At 41.6% G+C, this 19,553-nt stretch overlaps 1 protein-coding gene across 3 annotated transcripts in view; it reads left to right on the forward strand.

Annotated features, from left to right (window-relative positions):
- Positions 1–19,553, forward strand: part of ZFYVE9 (zinc finger FYVE-type containing 9) — a 200,964-nt gene that overhangs the window by 59,259 nt on the left and 122,152 nt on the right. For all 3 annotated transcript variants that reach the window (XM_021941549.2, XM_031668706.1, XM_031668716.1), the window contains exon 2: positions 7,894–7,996. The gene's annotated coding sequence lies outside the window, so the exon portion shown is untranslated. The remainder of the gene's footprint in view (positions 1–7,893; positions 7,997–19,553) is intronic.

Genomic DNA, 19,553 nt, shown 5'->3' on the forward strand with positions numbered 1-19,553 from the left:
CTGAATTGTTCTTTTTATTTTGTTTTTGGGATGAGTTTTGCTCTTGTTGCCCAGGCTGGAGTGCAATGGTGCGATCTCGGCCCGGCGCAATCTCGGCCCACCGCAACCTCTGCCTCCCGAGGTGATTCTCCTTTCTTAGCCTCCTTAGTAGCTGGGATTACAGGCATGCACCACCACACCTGGCTAGTTTTGTATTTTTTAGTAGAGACAGGGTTTCTCCATGTCGGTCAGGCTGGTCTTGAACTCCCGACTTCAGGTGATCCGCCTATCTTGGCCTCCCAAATTGTTGGGATTACAGGCGTGAGCTTCCGTGCCCAGCCTTGAATTGTTCTTTAGTATGTGTTGGCATTAATAAACTTTGAAGTAGTAAGTACATTGAAGTTTTAGTGGTCCCAGTACAACTCTTGGGATCCTTTGTATGGGACCATTTCCTAGGTGGAAGTTCTTTGAAAGTAAATCCTTTAGTTATTTTAATTTGATTCACAAGTATGAGCATATACTCTGTATTATACATGGTATCATATACCAGGGATACAATGACAAAAGAGGCAATCTCTATCCTGAGAAACCTTAATAGCCTGGAAGGGAGAGACAGATAGTTTTAAAAAATCATGGATCAGTTGATAAGTGCTCTGATAGGGGTAAAAGGTACACAAGATTGAACGGGCATCTATCTCAGACCTAGATCAGAAGGACTTAATGGAAGAAGTGATGTCTTGGATAGAATGAGGAGGACAAGTAAGAGTCAACTGACAGTGGCAGGCGCAAAGTTTGGAGAGTGTTCAAGGCTTAAATAATAATAATATGGATGAAGACTTCTTTTTTAAAAAACTGTTTTTTAAGATATAATTGATATATCGTAAAATTCACTTTTAAACATACATTCAGTGAAATTCAGTGTATTCACAGAGTTGTGTAACCATCACCATTTATAATTCCAGAACATTTTCATCACCCCAGAAACTCCCTACCCATTAGTAGTCACACGCCATTTCGTCCTATCCCCAGCCTCTGGCAACACTAATATACTTTCTGTCTCTGTGAATGTGCCTATTCTGGACATTTCATATTAATAGAGCCACATAATATGTGGTTGTTTGTGACTGGCTTCCTTCACTTAGCATAATGTTTTCAAGGTCCATTCATGTTGTAGCATGTATTGGTATGAAGGTATGTTTTGGAAAATAGAGATAGGCAAGATTGAGAATTGAGGGTTTGTGTTGATCAAGATGACTACTGCATAGAGTAAGAATTTGAGAATAGAGAATAAGATGTCATACTAGAGAAGTAAGCAGAAGCCAAATCAAACAGAGCAGAACACTGTCAGCTATGTTATGAAAGTATGGACTTTATCCTAGGGGCAATAGGATGACAATGAATGGTGTTAAGTATGGAAATGATACAATCAGATTTAGATTTTGTATTTGTGTGGAGAGTAGGCTAGATGGGTACAAAACGGGGCAGAGTAGGATTCTTGCAAAAATCTAGGCTACAGAAAGATGGAGGCGTTATGGGATATGGCAGTGGGAATGGAGAGAAGTGGATGGATTTGAAAGATTTAAGAGGTAAGATTGACAAGACTTGATGTTCAATTGAACGTAAAGTTGGGAGAAGGAGAGGATAGTATCTAGAATATACTAAAATTTCTGAGTTCATGAGACAAGTGGATTATAATGTAAATACTCATTAAGGAGCTGGCTGCTAGGTAAGTTCCTGGGGTGCCAATATATAAGTACTAAAATGGCACTGGAACATTAATGAGATGAAAAAAATGCATTTACTGGAACTCTTTACTTATTAGTAGTGTATGTGGGTTGGAGGAAAACTTGGATAAGCTACTGTAGTTGGAGTAAGACTCCTTTCTCACCTGGCTTTTTGCTTGAATAACATTAGTTGTTTCCTAAACTGTACTCTAAGAGACCCAAAGCTTGTTTTATTGAATGGCTACCATCAGTGGTTCTTCTTTTTTTTCCTGTCCCTATTAAGGTTTTTACCTTTTTCTTTAAAATGTTTATATGAGATTGGTTTGAAGACTATCAGATTACTAACCTGCTGTTCCATTTGAATTACACCAAAATGCCGTGGCTTAAGATAACAATTTAATTATTTCTCATGGTTCTGGGGATTGACTGCGCTTGGTTAGGCAGTTCTCTCTGTGTGTTTTTTTGAGACAGAGTCTCACTGTGTTGCTCAGGCTGGAGTGCAGTGGTGCGAGCTTGGCTCACTGCAACATCTACTTCCTGAGTTCAAGGGATTCTCATGCCTCAGCCTACCCAGTAGCTGGGACTACAGGTGCCTGCCACCACACCTGGCTAAGTTTTGTATTTTTAGCAGATACGGGGTTTCACCATGTTGGCCAGGCTCTTCTCGAACTTCTGATCTCGGGTGATCTGCCCACCTCAGCCTCCCAAAGTGCTGGGATTACAGATGTGAGCCACCGCACCTGGCCAGGTGGTTCTCTCTTACGGTTTTCATGCAGTTGTAGTCAGTGGCTGGGGTTAGAGTCGTCTTGAGGCTTGCTCATTCACATGTGTAGAGATTCATGGGACATATCACCAAAATGTGGGCTTTCCATGTGGTTTCTCTGGCATGGTTACTGGGTTCCAAGAGTGAGTGTCCCAAAAGGAGCAATCAGAAACTGTATTGCCTTTTATGACCTGGCCTTGGAAGTTACATAGTTTCCCTTTTGTTATACTCCATTAGGTGAGGTAGTTGTGAATGTCTGCCCAGGTTTAGAGGAAGGAGACGTAGATTTCACCACTCAGTTGAAATCTCCCATTCCACACTATCTTCTTAATGTGACTGTGATACCTGAGTCACAGGTGCTGTGTCACAACTACATTAAAAAATCATGTGGGATGGGAGATATGGTAGCAGCCATTTAAAAAAAATACAATCTGCTATCCCTACCTGAGAACCCTGCTCAGACTAAGATTGGGAACCGAAAGAGAGAACTTGGAAGATTGAATGTGATTTTGTACCTGTTGAGTTTGAACACTGCGTCAGACTTTCTGGCAGAAATGTTAAGAAGTTTCTTTACTGAGCTGGGTGCAGTGGTGTGTACCTGCAGTCCTAGCTACTCCCAGCCTCAGGAGGCTGAGGCCAGAGGATCACTTGAGCCCAGGAGTTTGAATCTAGCCTTGTCAACACTACGAGACCCCATCTCTAAGAAATAAAATAAAATTTAAAAGTTTGATTACTGGTCAGATACTGAATTTGTCTGTAGAGAATAGTATTAATCACAGCCAAGACAGGAAACATCTTTAACTAAGAATATTTTCTAATATATCCACCTTTTCTTTTCTTTTTAAAAATCTGTGGCCAGGATTTTGGAAATTTTCACCCTCACAAATCTTCTGTTATAAACATGTTCATATCAGAATGAATTTCTTGCATTTTATATTTTAAACATCATCTTTATACCTGTCACCTTTCCTTATAAGTTTATATAAAAAATAAAATCTTTGTTTCTTAATTTTAAATGGTGGTTCTTTAACGTTCCTTCGTATTACAATTAAAATTTTAGTCTTCTGTTATATATCCCAGGGAGATTCCTTATCTTTTCCATTCCCTTTGCTTTTCAGTTTTTATATTTCAAAGTAAAAAATTTATTTTTATTTATTGATTTTTTGAGACAAGGTCTGACTCTGTTGCCCAGGCTGGAGTACAGTGTCATGATCACAGCTCACTGCAGCCTCCACCTCCCAGGCTCAAACTGTCCTCCTGCCTCAGTCTCCCAAATAGCTGGGACTACAGGCATGCGCCACTATGCCTGGCTAATTTTTGTATTTTTAGTAGAGATGGGGCCTCGCCATGTTGGCCAGGATGGTTTTGAACTCTCCTAGCCTCAAGTGAGCCACCCACCTTGGCCTCCCAAAGTGCTGGGATTACAGGTGTGAGTCACTGCACCTGGCCAGATTTATGATTTATGATTTTCTTTTTAGAAAGCTATTTCAGTAAGATTATGAAGGATATATTTTACAGAGAAATGAAGGCAGTAACACTAGTTTGGTAACTATATGAACCACTCTAGGCTAGAACTGATGAGGGCCTAAGCTAAGGCAGTTGTAGAAATGGGATGAGGGTGATGAAATTAGGAACTTCTTTGGAATCCTTGCCATGGTAGTGTGTTTTATGCTATACTTAATAAATAATTAAATCATTCCACATATTTTGAATACTACTGTGTGAAAAGAATTGTGCTGGGGCCTTGGAATAAAAGGATTAATAAAAAGGGTTTCCTGTCTTGGATGGACGTATGGTTTAGTGTAGTCATTTTGTAAAGAGGGAATATGAAATATAAACATAGGAGCATGGAGAACTATGTGATTAATTATTGTAATTATTAATTTCACATTGGGAGGTGACATTTGAGTGGAATATTAGAGGAGTTCTGTGAAATTCTTTGTTTTCCTCTCGTGTATCTTGAACCGTATTTAAGACATTTGTACTGTTTTATGTTGTATACTTGTCCATCTATCCATTTACTAAACTTTTGTTACTTCCAAAAAATGATTCTATAATGTCAAAAGACAATGAAGAAGTCATTACTGTAAATTGCTCATTCTGGGTAAAAAGTACTGGAGTATTTGTCTCTTTACCTAAGAAGCATATTCTCCATGGGAGGTGATGGAATACTTCTTTTCACTACCTATTGCTTATGTTTCTCTCTGTGTCTCCCTTTCCCTTCATTTTTCTGAACTATTTCTTTATTTATTAGGGCATTAGCAACTTTAAGTCTACTTTTAAGAATGAATGCAATAATTTTATTTTATTATATGTCACTTCTCAAAGGTAAGAATGGAGACTTGTAATTAAACAGGATGAGGCCGGGCGTGGTGGCTCACATCTGAAATCCTAGCACTTTGGGAGGCTGTGGCAGGCAGATTGCCTGAGCTCAGGAGTTCGAGACCAGCCTGGGCAACTTGGTGAAACCCTGTCTCTACTAAAATATGAAAAAATTAGCCAGACGTGGTGGCATGCATCTGTAGTCCCAGCTACTCGGAAGGGTGAGGCAGGAGAATTGCTTGAACCCAGGAGACAGAGGTTGCAGTGAGCGGAGATTGTGCCACTGCATTTCAGCCTGGCGACAGAGCAAGACTCTGTCTCAAAAAAAAAAAGGATGGATTGACCCTTCCTCACACACACCATTTATTTTCTTTCTGTCTTGAAACCCTCATAAAATGGTAAGAAGTAAGAACAGAAAAGGAGATAACAGTGGATGAAAGATTTCAGTAAATGGAAAGAGTGAAGGTCTTCAAACTGAAGATGCAATAAGCTACTTGCCTGCAGAGGGAGATATGTTGAGAAGCCCCACAACACCTTAGAGAGATTTGTAATATAGAGACTCCAAGGATCTCTAAGGGCTTAGGTGAGGTGTGGTACTGAAAATAGATTGGCTGGAATATGATACAAGGAATGATTAGTTTTGCATATGTTCTGCTGAATCCTACGTATGTAGCCAAATAACTTTCCCCTTCATCCTGCAGGGGTCTAGAAGTTTATTTTCTGGAAGAATTGAATAGAGGATACTTTGAATTGAAGGATACCAAGCATATCAGGAGGGGATGAGGTGCAGGTTGAAAGTAGATTAAGGAAAATGTAATGTAAAGTTATAAATGTGGCCAGGCGCAGTGCCTCACGCCTGTAATCCCAGCACTTTGGGAGGCCAAGGCGGGCGGATCTTCTGAGATCAGGAGTTTGAGACCAGCCTGGGTAACACAGTGAAACCCCATCTCTACTAAAAGTACAAAAATTAGCCGGGCATGGTGGCAAATGCCTGTAATCCCAGCTACTCAGGAGGCTGAGGCACAAGAACCTCTTGAACCTGGGAGGTAGAGGTTGCAGTGAGCCAAGATTGCACCACTGCACTCCAGCCTGGGCGACTGAGTGAGACTCCATCTCAAAAATAAGTAAAATAAGATAAAATAAAATAAAATAGTTGAGATCAGCCACTAGTGGTCTTGTGTAATTTTCCTTAAATCTTGTGTGGTTTTCCTGAAATCTAGTAGATTTCAGCTACTTAGGGGAATGTATGTAGTAGGTGGATGGTTGGATTTAGCTACAGTGGAGGCTTTGCCAGCTGAGACTGGAATATAATTCCAGTAGAAAAACCTATAATATTATTTGTATTAGTCAGGGTTTTGCAAAGAAACAGAACCAACAGTATATAGAAGGCTGTGTGTGCGTATGTGTGTGTGTTTAAATTTATTAAAAGGAATTGGCTCATGCATTTATGGAGGCTGAGAAGTTTCACAATCTGCTCTCTGCAAGCTGGAGACCTAGGAAAGCTGGTGGTGTCATTCTGAGACTAGAGGGCCAATAGTGTAAGTCCCATTCTGAGGGCAGAAGATTGATGTCCCAATTCAACCAATCAGAGAAAATTCCCTCTTCCTCAAGCCTTGTTTTATTCACGTCCTCAATGGATTGGATCATGTCTGGTCACATTGGGGAGGGCAATCTGTTTTATTCAGTACACTGATTCAAATGCTAATCTCATCCAGAAACACCCTTACAGACATACCCAGAAATAGTATTTAATTTGAGTACCCCATGTCTCAGTCAAGTTGATATATAAAATTATCTGTTGTATTATTGGACTTGCCTCACATACTGAAAAACTGTATATATGATTTGACCTTGAATCTATAGAGTTAATTTTGTTTAAGAAAATCTTTAATTAGCTAGGTATTAGAGGGGTGGTTACTTTACTTTCTTTCTCATTTTGACCTTGGTTTGTATTTTTATACTTTCATACTTCTGATATGACTTAGTCCTTTATTTAATAGATATAAATCTGTTTTCTTAGTGTCAGTAGCTCTTCTCATTTAGAGTATATCATAGCATGCATATTTTTCTAGTTCTCAAGACAGGGAAATCTTTTACCAGTGATTTTCATTCTTTATTCTTTATTGGGTCTTGGAAACTTGAATTTTAGGTCTTTTTCTTATTCTCTTATTTTTTATTAAGCACATCATTTTCACATCTGATAATAGAATATTTGTAATGTCAGGAAATTTTTCTTGCTGCCTCAGTTTATCTTTAACACAGTTTATCTGTGTTCATTAAATTATCTCCAATATACTTACCTGTTCTGAAAATACTATGATTATGTGTTAGATATTTTATACTGATAATATAATATTCATAGTCTTAGTTTTATTCTGATTAGCTTCAACTACTAATCTTGTTCAAGGCTAAATTAGGCCCTTAAAGAATTTTACATTGTCTCTAAGCAGTTATAGTTGGGCTACCATAACTTAATGGATATTGTCATATTTTCACAAGAAGGTAGTAATATTTGAAGAGCCTTTGTCTTTTGCATACACCCCTGATAGGGAAGGTTAATATTGGGTTAATAGATCCATTGCTTCTAAGCAGTTGGAGGAGGACTGGAATGAAGAGACTCCATTTGGAGAAAAAAATAGTTTGGCAGTAAAAATCACAACAAGAAACTTGTGAAACTCAACTTAAGAATTCTGTATGTATTGAAAAAAAAATCGCGCTAGAAGGACATTCTTGTGAAGCAGCAGTTTTCTTAGCTTTGGATTCTTGGAGGGCCCATTATAAGGCAAATTATATACTTATGAATTAACACAATTGAAGTCATTGGGTAGAAAGTGCCTGCTGTTGATGTTTCACTTTGCATTATCCATTGAAAATAAACGTGCAAAAACTCTTCTTTGTTGAAACATTTAACTTTTGGCCTTTTCAGACAATAAAATGTCTCTGTTGCTGCCTTGCATGCAAGCCAGGTCTTTGAATCCAAAGGTATAATTGTATTTACTGTTCAAGCCCCATTGCTTTTGTTTGTCTGGCTATGATAGATTTATATGAAGAAAATTAGGGTTTATTGTTTCAGCAAGTGTAATGAGCAATATTTTTTTCTTTTAGGATCAAACAGAACATACTGAATCAGCAGGACTGGCTGGTGGTGCAGCAAGCATGAGTAAGCACCGAGAAGTCTGTTCCTTATCACGTGTGTAAGGGGAAAAAGGTAAGAAAGTGTTTTTATTTCTCTTAGAGATTGAACTTGAGAAATCAATGAGATCTATAGAAGATAATGCTGATGCATATATGTTATTTGCTTCATTTGTAACATTGTATCTTATTAAATCAGGAGTATGATTTTTTTCAAAAAGATTTGACTTAAATTCAGAGGAAAAGGGTATTTAAAAATCACTGTTATTTTATGTCACAGTGGTCACAATGTTAATTTCCCTACCAGTGCTGGCTCCTTCGTTTTAGAGTTAGTTGAGTATAGAAAGGTAATTTCAGAAAAAATATGACTTTGAGCAATATTTTAGCTCATGCAAGAGCTAAACAAGTAAAGCTGATTTGGGGATGGGGAATCAGAAATGTAAATTTAATTACATTATTTTATTTTGTATTTTTAGATAAGTTATTATGTAGAGCAATAATTTCCAGCAGAAAATTGGAAGTATTCTTGTAGAGCAGGAACCCTTGACTTTTTCCTAACTAGGAGTCATGTTGTTTTTTTTCAAGTCTTAAGATTATTTAAGGGTGTGAACCCCCAGTATCTGTGTTGGAAACAAGTGCTTGGTGTAGCCAAAAGAAACCTGCACTTAGACAGAAATTTTCTCAGCAAGGCACTTTTACTTCTGCAGAAGGGTGCTGTTCACTCCTGTTACAAATGCAAGAGCACACCAAACAAAGGAAGGAAGGAAGGGGCTTTTAACCCTAACACAGTTCCTGTTTCTGTGTCTTTCCCCTATTGACTGGAGTTGGACTGCACAATCTAAGCTGATCCTGACTGGCTAAGGCTTAAACTTTTCCAAATAAGGTAAATGTGTGATTTGTGAAGGGGCAGGGTGGGTAAAGAAGAAACAGTTAGGCTTAACGGAAGAGGGAGTAGGATTGTTTACAACTTATGACCAGGAAGTTGAGTCTTTGAAGAGGAACTCAGTTGTACCAACAATCTTCCCTCTTCTGTCTTATAGTTCTTCATCTTCAAGTTTCTTTAACAGGATCTGGCTATGTTGTTCTTCTTGATTATCTAGGTGCAAGAGCTTATCTGAGTACAGAGGGGGAGAGGTTGGGGAGGTTTTTGTGAGAGCTGCTTCTGTGAGCCTTTGGGTTAACCCACAAATACAGGGTATGATACAGCAACCCACAAGGATGAGTACACCTCTAACAATTGCAAGGAAGGTAAAGATTGAGGTCATGAGTCCTTTCCATTTTCCAGACCACCTTTCCATTAGTCCTGTAAAGGGGTCGTCTATTCCAGAGTTTTCGGCTAATTCATTTGCTAGGATGGTAAGGCCTTGTAAGGCTTTTATGATTGTCCCGTCGGGGGCTGTATTATTAGGAATAAAATAAAACACTGAACCCTGATCATGACATAGACTCCACCTTTTTTGGCCAACACCATGTCAAGGGTTATTCTATTTTCCTGGGCCATCTGGCTGGTGGGATCTAATTTCAGCGATTCCTTTTATGGCATCTCTGGTATAATTGATGAATTGCTGCTGATTGTAGTATATGTAATTTATCCAGTCTACATTTTTGTTTATAGTGGACTACCAGAATAATATAGACTCGAACCCGGTAGGTATTTGGTTTTGAGCTTTGAATTCATTTGGTACCCTCTGCAGGACCCCGATGCTATCTATGTAAACTTGGGGGTCAAAGGACCCATTTATTGGGGCTTCTTTTTTTCTTCTGGTTACCTGCTTCCTGATGAAATGTCAAGGTGAAAGGGATGGCCAATTGGATCAGAGCACAAGTGCCACTCCAGTTGCTTGGCAGTGTACCAAATATTGGTCCCCCTCAATACTACTATACATCCACTTGGGGATGGACTGGGGCTGACTGATTGGTTAGCTCTTGAAAAGGTTTAGGCCCACTGCATCCCATCAGGTTTCCAAGGAATGTCAAATTTTCCCCTTGTTATAAGAGACACAAGGTAAAATTGGCATCAAGAGCGGGAAGTCGAATGTCCCTTGGGGGCTGTCCCATAGGGCTCCTGACCTTTGGGAAAGGTAGTGAAAGAGTGGCACATGACTTGTTTCCCCAGGCTGTGAGGTGCTGGAAGAGAGCTACCATACAGTCTTTGCCTGATGGGTTGGCCCATCTGAGTGGGAGAGGAACAATTTGGGTTTCTGGCCTGCCTGTTGCACAAGCGTAACAATCGGTTTTATTTAGGGTGTGAATGGAATATTTAATCCATTCCAGCTAGGCATTTACATCTTGATAACCGGTTTCTATGGCTAGGGTTTGCTGTAAATCCTTAACTTCTACTATAGCTACTTTGGTTTTGTCATTAGACATGAAGCGAGAAATGGTTTGATTTTTGTGGTTTTGGGAAGCGAGTAATGGAGGGAGATGGAGGAGGAGGAGCAAACCTCATTTCAAAGATGCCTGTAGGGTCTTTTGCAGTGACATCCGCTCCTAGGCCATAAAGGCGCTCCAAAGTGGGGATACGGTCGGTGGAGGTGGGGATAGGAATAGAGAGAAGTACTGGGTTGCACTGGTGGTTTTGGCAATTTGAGGGGGTGGTTCCTTTGGTGAAGTGGAGGTAGGGTTTTAGGGTGGTGCAACCCTCTAAGGAGGTCCAGCCCTGATATTTGGTGGTCAAGATAACATCTCCCCAACTATAACATAACCCCTTAAAGGCTTGTGGCTGTCGATTGCAAGGGTCCGGCGTGATACTGGTTTTTCTGCGGGTGGAGGGGCAGAGGTACTTTTCTGAAGAAGCTAGCTGTCTTTGACTTTGGAGGTTTCCATAGGGTATGACAAGACAAGCATTGAATGTAATTGTTTGGGAGGAGGGTGATGGGGTTACACTGATGATAAGGTGTCCTTGGGTAGCTAAAGGAAGAATAAAAAGATAGATTAAACCTTTTTGAATGTAGTTTGGAGGGCATTGATCCTGGAATGATGGCCCATGACTTTGCAAGGGTTGGGGCCCTTTTTACCCGAGTGTGGTGGATCCACCCCTTTTCAGCCATTCGGATTGCTGTCTCAGTGGTTAGGAGTATTAGATAAGGTCCTTCCCAGGTTGACTTAACCTTTCCTTCTTTCCAACATCTGATAAGGACATGATCTCTGGTCTGGTGTTGGTAAACTGGGAATTCGAGGGGTGGAGTTTGTGCTAGGAGGCCTTGAGTCCTGAGGGTGGAAGACAGACCAAATATATATATTTTTAGAAACTGATCTTTTGTTTCAAATGTAGGAAGGTCAGTAGTGGAATTTAGATGAGGCAGCCCATAGAGCATTTCATAAGGGGACAGGCCAGGCCAAGACCTTTTTTTTTTTTTTTTTTTTGAGACAGAGTCTCACTCTGTTGCCCTGGCTGGAGCGCAGCGATCTTGGCTCACTGCAACCTGCACCTCCCAGGTTCAAGCAATTCTTCTGCCTCAGCCTCCCGAGTAACTGGGACTACAAGCACCAGCCACCACGCCTGGCTAATTTTTGTATTTTTAGTAGAGACGGGGTTTCGCCATATTGGCCAGGTTGGTCTCGAACTCCTGACCTTGTGATCCGCCCTCCTTGGCCTCCCAAAGTGCTGGGATTACAGATGTGAGCCACCACGCCCTGCCAGGCCAAGGTCTTTTTGAGGGGCAGTTTGGATTCTTACTAAGGCAATGGGAAGGCATTTTTGTCCATGGTAACTGGATTTCCAAGATTAATTTGGTTAGGTGATTTTTTTAGAGTTTGATTAATTCTTTCTACCCTCCCTGATGAAGGCGGATGCCAGGGAGTATGATATTCCCATTTTATTCCTAGTGCTTGGGCTAGCCCCTTAATGATGTGTGCAGTGAAGTGGGTCCCATTGTCTGAATCAATGTTCTCTATTAGTCCAAACCTGGATATATGTTCCAACAGTGCTTTGACTACATTACTGGCAGTTGTACTTGGGAAGGGTATGGTTTCTACCCAGTGGGTGAGATGGTCTGCTATGACTAGTAAATACTTGAGGCGGCCTATTAGGGGCATTTCAGTGTAATCAACTTGGACGCTTTGGAACGGCCTTAACCCTGGGTTTCTTCCCGTGGGAGGTTGCTTCTTTAGGGTTTGCTTATTAGTTTTTCTGCACATGATGCAACTATCCTCCACTTGCTTAGTGAGGGTATTTATCTCTACACACCCATAGACTGTGAGGGCTGCATCACACATAGCTTGAGGACCCCAGTGAGTTCCTGGATGAAGCTGTGACAATATTTCCCTCATGAGAGGCTTAGACAGCATTTCCCTTCCATCTGGTAATACCTACTTTCCCTCTGGGCTCTCCTGAGCTCCTATTTTCTTTAGAGAAAAGTCTGCATGAGAGAAGATGGGGATCACAGCTGGAGGGGGAGACAAAGGGATAGATGGAAAATGGGTGCCTTTTGGGAAGAGGCAGCTTGCTTAGCCATTTGATCTGCGAGGTTGTTTCACTGGCTTTCAAAGGATGGGTTCTTTTGGTGTCCTGGACAACTGCAATTTCTTCTGGCAGCTGAAGATTTTCTAATACTTGCAAAATTAATTCTTTGTGGACCAAATCTTGGCCCTTACTATTGATGAAGCCTCGTTCAGTCCAGATTTTTCCAAAGGTATGGACTGCTCTGAAGGCATACTTGGAGTCAGTGTAAATAGTTCCTTCTTGATTCTGCAGGGATTTTAAGGCTTGGTTTAATGCAAAGAGTTCACATGTTTGGGCAGACCAGTTATTTGGCAATCTTCCTGACTCTACCTCTGTGAGGATTTCCCCATCAACTACGGAGTACCCGTTGTACCTTTTTCCTTCAGTGATCTGGGGGGAGCCGTCTATAAAGAGGTGATGCCCTGTTTGGAAAGGGGTTTTGCTTAGATCCAGTCTGACTCTAGTTTGATAACTGACTAGATCTAAGCATTTATGCTCAGATTCTTCCGGGTTTGGATTTCCTGTTAGGAAGGCAGCGGGGTTGATGAATTGTCAGTAGTTAGTGTTAGGTCATCCCTCTCTAATAAGATAGCTTCATATTTTAAAATTCTTGAGTCAGTGAGCCATCTCTCTGCCTTCTGATTAAGAATGGTTCTGACTTGATGAGGGGTACTTATGATGAGGTTTCCCCCAAAGGTTATTTTCCTGCTTTCTTCTGTTAGCAAGGCAGTTGCTGGTATGGATTGTATGCATTTGGGCCATCCATGGGTTACTGGGTCAAGGATTTTTGACGGGAAGGCTACAGGCTGTCGGTGGCCTCCGTGTTTGTGGGTGAGTACTCCTAAGGCCACTCCTTTGCTTATATTAACAAAAGGTGGAATGGCTGTTCTAAGGAGGGCAAGACCAGAGCAGGGGCTGTTACAAGTAGGTGTTTTAATTCTTCTACCTGTTGGATCTCTGATGGGGTCCAAAGGAGGGTTTACAGGGTCTGGTCTTTTTTGAGTGAGTTTTTGATATAGCAGCTTTGTTTTTAAGGCGTAAGAGTTAACCCACAGATGACAATAACCAACCAATCCTAAGAATTTCCTAAGTTCCTGCTTTGTTTCGGGTAAAGGCAAAGATACCATACCTTCAATTTGTTTGGGTGCTGTCTTTCATTTACCTTTACTGATGAGGTGTCCTAGGTATTTCACCTCAGGTTCTACAAATTGGAGTTTATTCTTTGAGCCCTGTAACCATTGTTCTCTTAGGAAATTTAGGAAGTTAACTGAAATTGCTGTTACTTGATCTTTGTCATCTCCTGAAATGAGCAGGTCATCCACATACTGGAGAAGGCGTATGGATGAAGGCAGGGAGAAGTTTTCTAGAACTTGTTCTAATATTTGACCAAATAGATTTGGGGACTCTGTAAACCTTTGGGGCAAGACTGTCCATTGGTACTGCTCTTTTCTACTGGAGTCAGGGTCCTCCCACTCAAAGGCAAACATGTCCCGACTGTCCTCCGCTAAAGGGCAAGCCCAAAAGGCATCTTTTAAATCTATCACTGTGAACCACTGGTGGTTGTGTGGGATTCTACTGACAGTGGTGTAAGGATTGTGAACAACAGGGTGGGTGGTTTGAACTATTTGATTAGTAGCCTGGAGGTCTTGCACTAGCTGGTATGGCCTGTCTGGCTTCCTTACAGGCAATATTGCAGTGTTATAAGGGGGCATACAGGGTTCAAGGAGTCCATCGTGGACAAGGCTTTCAGTTATAGGTTTTAAACCTATCCTGGCTTCCAAGGGAATAGGGTATTGTTTTCTTTTTACTACATCCCTGGAAGTTTTTAATTTGACATGAATTGGAGGAACCTGTAGCTTTTCTCGATTTCTTTCCTTCGACCATACATCATGATGGATTTGGCTTTCTTCCGAAGTGGTGAGCAGGTTTAAGGAAGTAAGGGGTTTTCCCTGATTAACATATAGGCCTGTACCTAACCTTAACCTTAAGTCCCTTCCTAATAAATTAGTTCCTGCTTTGGGAATTAACAAGAACTTAGTAGTGGCCGAGTTATTCTTATATTTGACTTCAGTTTCCTCTAGAATTTTTGCCCCAAATCCTTTCCCTGTAACCCCTGAGACAGTAAGGTTTTCTGCTGAACATGCTAAACCTGATGGGAGAAAACATAGGGAAAGCGAGCTGCTCCTGAATAGACTAAGAAAGTGACTATCTCTTATTTGGGTCCCACCGTTAAATTTATCAAGGGCTCTTGGTGGGACTCAAGATGGAAGATGTAGAGTCCCTGACCCCCCTATTCTTCAAATGTCATGAGTGGAAGGACTTTCTTTTCCCTCTCCCATTCAGGACATTCCCTCTTTAAATGTCCTGGCTTTCCACACCAGAAACATCTGTTTTCCCTTCTCCCCCTCCCTGTTCCCTGACTCTCAGGTTTTATCCCTTTGCTTCCTGTATAGAGTCGCACAGTTGGGTACTTAGAAGGTCTACAAGTTCTATTTCCCTGGGCTTCCTGTTGAAGAGTTCCCTGTTGTAGGGTGGACAGCGTAATCTTTGCCTTTTGCTTCTTCCTTTCCTCATCCCTCTGTACATATACCTTTTGGGCCTCTTAAAAGTTCCTCTATGGGATGGTCTTTCCAATTTTCTTTTGTAGTTTTTTTTTTTTTTTTTTGCAATGTCCTGCCAAATATTGGTGACACAGTGGAGCTTTAACATTCCTTGTCCCAGTGGGTCCTCTGTGTCTAAACCTACATATTTTCTTATCTGTTCCTTAAGTCTGTTTAAGAATTCTGTGGGCCCTTCATCTTTCCTTTGTTGTACATTAAATGCTTGGGAAATATTAGGGTCCAAGGAACTGATTCCAAATCCCTTTAATTGTCATATCCCTGAGATCTCTCATGTTTTCTCCGTGGGCTTCATTGTTGTTATCCCACTGAGGGTCCTGGGCCGGGAATTTATGCTTCGCTGCAAGGACATTTTGAACAGGAGGGTGTTCACGCTCCTGGACTATCATAGTAGCCCTGCAGATCATGGTTCTTTCCTTTCCTGAGAAGAGAATACCTAGAATAGACATTAATTCAGCCCAAGTGTACAGTTGTGACTCTATAAATTGGCCAATTTGATCTGCGACTCCAAAAGGGTCATCTAACAGTGGTTTGAGTTCCCTTCTTAGATTTCTAACCTCTGTACTAGTTAAGTGGGCATTTACGAAGCCAATATCCCCTCCTCCTAGTGGTACTTCCCTTAAGAGAAAAAGGATTAGGGCAGACTTCTTTGAGGAAGAAAGGAAAGGAAAGTTTTGGATATCCCTTTGGCATTGTTCTGTTTCCCATTGGAGCTTTCCTGAGGAAAAGGCATGTTTGGGTGGCTGTCCAGCAGGGATGTGGAGTGGCAAGGCCCATGGGGCAGGGTTATATGAGGGAGGAACTGAGTGTTCAGCTTGGGGTGGAGTGGTAGGCAGGGGAAGGACTGAGTGTTCCACTTGGAGTGGAGGGATAGGCGGGGGAAGGTGGTCTAGAGGATCCCATGCATCTTTAGATACAGAATTTGACTTAGGTAGGTCGTCTTTGGGAGGTATTAAGTTTGGCTTTGCTTTCTCATCCTTTAGGGGTTAGAGAAGGACAGGTCTTTTTCTCCAACATAGAGCATAATCTGTTTCCTCTTGAGAAACTGGACTTTTATCATTGACCTACTGGCCAAAAGACTGAAGGTCTGAGGATGGGTTCCTTAGTCCAAATAAAACAGCAATACTTTATCATATGCTGTCTTTTCTTGTGTTTGGTCCTTTCATTATCCTTCCAGTATTTTAACATAAGGCATAGGGGATTGTCAGGGAGAATTTTATTGTCTGCTTGGCCTTTTACTTGGGGTATTTCCCATCCTGGAAGTTGGTGAGGCTAAATGTTTCATATTAGAGATTTCTTGTGCTCCCGTGTCCTAGAGGCTGAACCTCCCCTTTTCCCACTGGAGGTTTCTTGTACTCTTGTGAGCACCCACTTCATCCTTACTGACTGCTTCCCTTGTGGGAATTTTAAGTCCCTCTTAACATTGGCGGGTTGGTATGATCCGCTGACTGGAAAACTGCCCTAAGTCCTATGAGGTGACCATGGACCCAAGTCTGGACTCCACACTTGTTTCATGCCCAGTGGCGCATTTAACTCGCACACTTTCAACCTCCAGCCACCTAACTCATTCCTTTCAACCCAGCCACCAAGGAATACTTTGTCACCCCAATAGCAACGTTTCTTACCTTGGTCTGTGCACAGAGTTACCTGGTCACTGTGGAATTCTTAAGGATCTTCCCTACAGCCCATGTTGCTGAGAGTCTGGATTTATTCATCACTTTGGGCGGGATTCGATCCTCCACTCCTGGGGCCACCACAACAAGGCAGTGGGATGCGTCTGCCTGTGAAAGATAATCACTAGCCCCTCCCAAAGGAGAATGGGATCCTGGACAAGCCACCAAATTTGTTGGAAACAAGTGCTCAGCGTAGCCAAAAGAAACCTGCGCTTAGAAATTTTCTCAGCAAGGCACTTTACTTCTGCAGAAGGGTGCTGCTTATGCCTGTTACAAATACAAGAGCACACCAAACTAAGGGAGGGGTTTTTAACCCTAACACAGCTTCTGTTTCTGTGTATTTCCCCTATTGGCTGGGTTGGACTGCACAATCTAAGCTGATCCTGATTGGCCAAGGCTTAAACTTTTCCAAATAGGGTAAATGTGCGATTTGTGAAGGGGTGGTGGTAAAAAAGAAACAGTTAGACTTAACAGAAGAGAGGGTAGGATTGTTTACAACTTATGACCAGGAAGTTGAGTCTTTGAAGAGGAACTCAGTTATCCCAACATCTGGGAAAGGTCTCAGTTTATTTAGAAAGTTTATTTTGCCAAGGTTGAGGACGCTCAGGAGGTCCCGATGAAGCAACTGTGTTGTCTGAGGTATATACCCAGGGTTCATTGTCTTGTGCCAGGAAAATTTAGGACACCGACACACACGGGGAGTTTAGGAGTGGAGGTTTAATAAGCAGAAGAAAGGAGAAAGAAAAACAGTTCTCTCTATTGAGAGAGAGGAGTCTTCTGAGGGAAAAGACTGGCAGGTGGTGGATGCACTGAATTTTATAGTCCAGGTTGAGGAGGCGGTGTCTGATTTACATAGGGCTCACAGATTGATTCGATCAGGTATGAAGTTTACATAGCATGCAGGGAAGGCTGGTTGCCTCACCCTAATCTTACCATGCAAACAAACTTTCTCCTTGGCAGACGCCATCTTACCTGCTCCTTACTGTGTATGTGGCTGGTAGAGAAGGGAAGATGGAACTTCCATCTTGAGCATGTCTGGTCCCTAGTTCCTGCTGGCATTCACCCGTGCAAGCTCCCAACTTGCTTGTCTATGTCTTCAGCTCAACTTCACAAACTACTCTTTGTTTGAAAATGATTTCCAGCCTTCCCAATGTGGTGAAACCCCATCTCTACTAAAAATACAAAAATTAGCCGGGCATGGTGGCGCGAGCCTGTAATCTCCCAGCTACTCGGGAGGCTGAGGCAGGAGAATTGCTTGAACTCGGGAGGCAGAGGTTTCAGTGAACTGAGATCACGCCACTGCCCTCCAGCCTGGGCAACAGAGTGAGACTCCGACTCAGAAAGAAAAAAGAAAATGATTTGGGGCTGCTTTTCATTAAAAAGAAAAGCCTTACTGAGGACTCTCATACCCTTACTATCTGCCTAGGTGATTTCTTCTTAACTCCTGTATCACTGACAACATGTGCCCAGGGTAGTCAGAGCACAACTTGGTTTTACACATTTTAGGGAGACATGAGACATCAATCAACATATGTAAGATGAACATTGGTTCTGTCCAGAAAGGCGGGACAATTCAAGGCAAAGGCAGGACTACTGGAAGCAGAGAGGGGCTTCCAGATCATAGGTAGATAATACACAAATGATTACATTCTTTTGAGTTTCTGATTAGCCTCTCCAAAGGAGGCAACAGATGTGCATTTACCTCATTCAGCAGAAGGGTGACTGAATAGAATGGGAGGGATGTTTGCCCTAAGCAGTTCCCAGCTTGACTTTTCCCTTTAGCTTAGTGATTTTGGGGACCCAAGATTTTCCTTTCAGAAGGGGTAGAAAATGGTGGAGGGTATATAGGTGAGAAAGTTTACAAAAACTGATTACACTACTCACTAATGGAATGTTGCATACTCTGGCTGAGTTATCTGACTTTTCCATGTAAGCTGTAAGGAAAGGCATGGGACCAGCAGTGTTTGATAGGAAACTGAGCCCTTTTTCTGTTCAGTTGAGGATGGAGCAGAGGTACTTGGCAGCAATACCTTTACCAAAACTCTGAGTCTGCAGTTGGCAAGCTATTTCTCCTCCTTTAGCCTTTTCACATGGGAATGTGAGAAGAGAGTGCCCTTTTCTGCCTTCACTTGTCAAAAATCTCATCCTTCAGGTGTTGCCTCTTTAGGAAGTTTCCACCCATTGTAGCAAAAACTCTCAGTTATCCACCAAAATCACCAAAATCCATTTTTCCCTTCTATAGTCGCCACAGCTGTGATGTTGCAGTCCAGTCAGCCTTCTTTGCAGTTGTGTATCCACCATCACCGTTAAGATACAGCATAATTCTATCACCACAAAGATCCTCATTGCTACTCCTTTGTAGTTGCATGTACCCTCTCTCCTGACTGTCCAATATTTAATGAGTTTTTAAAGTTAAAAACATTATTAAAAGTCATAGGAAGAGCTGGGCTAGCATAAAGACAAATCCTATTATGTTCCTGGATGAGAAGACTTAATATCATTCTTTTTCCTGAGTGAGGACTAGGTTAGGAATTCTAATTTCTCATGGTTGATTTTACTGGCACTCTATTCCTGCTAATTTTTTGTGTATTTTTACTAGAGACGAGGTTTCACCACATTGGCCAGGTTGGTCTCAAACTTCTGACCTCAGGTGATCCACCCACCTTGGCCTCACAAAGTGCTGGAATTACAGGCATGAGCCACCACGCCTGTCCGGGAAGTACTTGAATAAGTCAGTTAAATTCCCTGAGCTTGTTTTCTTATTTGTAAAGTGAGGGAAATATCATTGACACTTTTATATACCTCAGAGGAGAAGAAAACACTACCTTTGTAAGTCAAAGAAAGTTAATCACTTTTTATATTTAAAGTTTACAAAGACAGGCTATTACATTTCTGGTT

The sequence above is a fragment of the Papio anubis genome, chromosome 1 (genome assembly GCF_008728515.1).
Source record: "Papio anubis isolate 15944 chromosome 1, Panubis1.0, whole genome shotgun sequence".
Classification (NCBI taxonomy): Eukaryota; Metazoa; Chordata; class Mammalia; order Primates; family Cercopithecidae; genus Papio; species Papio anubis.